This window comes from Vombatus ursinus, unplaced genomic scaffold (genome assembly GCF_900497805.2).
Source record: "Vombatus ursinus unplaced genomic scaffold, bare-nosed wombat genome assembly UNPS02010284.1, whole genome shotgun sequence".
In the NCBI taxonomy this organism is placed as follows: domain Eukaryota; kingdom Metazoa; phylum Chordata; class Mammalia; order Diprotodontia; family Vombatidae; genus Vombatus; species Vombatus ursinus.
This window is the reverse complement of record NW_020950062.1, coordinates 18,846,590-18,849,511: the sequence shown is the minus strand read 5'-3', so window position 1 is coordinate 18,849,511 and position 2,922 is coordinate 18,846,590.

The following is a 2,922-nucleotide window of genomic DNA, read 5'->3' as shown; positions in this document are numbered from 1 at the left end:
TTAAGTGCTTATTATATACCAGGATACTAAAAAGAAAGTAAATACAGGCTGCCCTCAAGAAACTTATATTATAATGGGAAAGACAGGGGAAGAGGAAGAGAGGAAGAGAGAGAAAGAGAGAGAGAGAATTCATTAAGTACTTATTGTGTATCAGGAACTGTGTTAAGTGCTGGGGCTACAAATATAAGAAAATAAGACAGTCTCTATTTCACATAGATAGATTTATACAAGGTATATACAGAATAGAGGGATGGTAACTATAGAGGCTAATACAACAGCAGCTCAAGAGGATGCAGAAAGGCCTCCTGGAGTTGTTAGAGCTGAGTCTTGGAGGCATCCAGGCATGCGAAGAGGTAGAAGTCAGGAGGAGACTATTCCAGTCAGGAGGAAGCACAGAGGGGGCAAGATAGAATATCATTTATGAAGAACAGCAAGTAGGCCAGTATGGTTAGATTTTAAAATGCATGGAAGAGTTAATTTGTAAGAAGACCAAAAATGTAGAAGAATTTGGTTTGTGAAGAGCTTTAAATGCTAAACAGAAGAGTTTATCCTGGATCTCAGAGGAAACAGAGAGCCACTAGAGTTTATTGAGTAGGAGAGTGACATGGATAGACCTGGGCTTTAGGAAAATCACTTTGGCAACTGTGTAGGATGGATTGAAATAGGCTTGAGGCAGAGAGACCAATTAATAGGCTATTACAAGTTTTTATTTTCTTTAATTCAGAACCAGAAGAATGGATACTACCATAAAAGAGGCAAAAGGGATGGCAATGAAAAAGGAATTTCTGATAGGGACTTAAAAGTAATGATTGAAAAGTTATGATACTCTATGAATTGAGATTAATTTAAATGTAAATAGTTACTAAACAAAGTTAGTTGGTTATATTGATGCTAATATTGCCCTTAATAAAACATTTAATTAAAAATCAACCTCTAAGCTCTTTTCATTTAGGAAAAAATAACCATCAAAATTAATTCACATAGCACCCCTACTGAGATTATCTAGAGAAATCCAAAGGTACTTTTTCCTGTTGACCTAATGATTCTCAAAGGAACTTTTTGGTCTATCAGATAATTAAAGAAATTAATCCTCAGCCTACAACAGCAGAAGGCCAATAAACTATTTCTCCTTGGTAACTTAATGTCATCTTCAGAAGATGGGGGGGAATTCACAGCATGATCAATATTCAAGTGCCATCAGTTTGTGAAAGATCATTTTAGTTGATTGCCCAAGATAGCTTGCTATAGGTATTAACTTTTTGATGAATCCTATTTGTTTTACCTTGATTTTTTTGTTTGTTTTAATGTTGAAAATGTGCTCAAGAATCTCAGAGTTGAAAAGGACTTTGTCATCCAGTCCAACCCTTCCCCACAAAACAACACCCTCTTCCACATACCTGACGAGTAGTCATCCAGATTTTGCTTAAAGAGTTTCAATAATGAGGAACCACTACTTTCTGAAGGAGCATGTTCTACTTTTCAATAGCTCTAATTGTTAGAAAGAATTTCCTTCCCTGAAATAAAACTTAAATATAGATCTTTGCAACTTCTATACATTGCTCCTAGTTCTGCTTTCTTGGGACAAACAGATTAAGTCTAGTCCTTCTTCCACATGACAATTCTTCAAATACTTAAAGATAGTTATTTTTCCCTCTCTGAGTCTTCTCTTTTCCAGGCTTAAAATACGCAACTCTTCCAAGTGATTCTCATGTAGTGTGAACTCAATATCCTCCGGTGTTCTGATTTTGTCCCTCTCAATTTTCTCCATTTTATCAATTTTTCTTAAACTGTGGTACCCACAACCAAACACAATATTTCAGGGTCTGACTAGAGTGAGTTCAGAGGAACTATCATCTCAAAATATTATTACATTTTTGTTTTGGCTGCTTTATCACTCAGCTGACTCGATAATCTTCTACATACAACTTCCAGATCTCTTAAAAATAAATTCTTGTCTAACCATGCCTTTCCCATTTCCGGAAATCAACTGCCTCCTTTTAAATTCCATTTGATGAGTTTCAGTCCCAGTGCCCTAGCCTGTAAAGATCTTTTGGGATCCTGACTTTGTCATCCAATGACTTCTATCCTTCACTTCTATCTTTGTGTCACCTGTATTTATATAACATGCTATCTATAGCTCAGTCCAAGTCACTGATAAAACATGTGAAATGGCCCCCAGACAGATCCCTTAGGCACTGAATGTGTCAGGGAGGAGGAAGACTAAACTTACTTAAAGAGTGCTGAGTCTGATTAAATCTTAATCAGGTGGTAACTCCATTGTGTAAGAAAGTTGTACCCAGAATCAGTTTCTCTCAAACAATTTATCTTCAGATTCCCTTGAATCTTCAGTTTATGCCTCAACCCAAATGAACAACAATTCCCATAGGTCCCTGCCAAGGGACCTGCTGCAAGGCAAAGGAAGAAGGTCACCAAAGCTTTGGAGGGGTTTGTTGTTGTTGTTATAATTAGGCTTATAGAAAATTTTGACATAGAGAGATTTAAATGGTAGCTTCACCCCCATTGGCTCTGCAGCTAGGCAGACACCAAACATCTAAACCCAAGGTTCCTCTAGTGCCAAGAAGAATTACTATGTCAACAACACATCATTAAAAAGGGTAAAACTAGCCTGACTTATAGTTTAAACCTATTGATGAATCTATGAAATAGGTATACTTAAAACCAAATTATGAGTTCTTAAGATTGAAAGAACTCTTTTGAGATTTTTCTGGATATAACCTATCTAATGTACTTATGTTTTCAGGCATAATCACACTTAAGGAGTAGGAGAATTCACCTCATTCTTACCCAAAATAGAATAGATTCTTCCACGATTAATAAGGATGTATTCCAGGAAGTCTCCCAAAGGTGAGAATGGGCTGACAGGGGTTGTGATGCATAAGTAGAAAGGACATAGCATGCTGC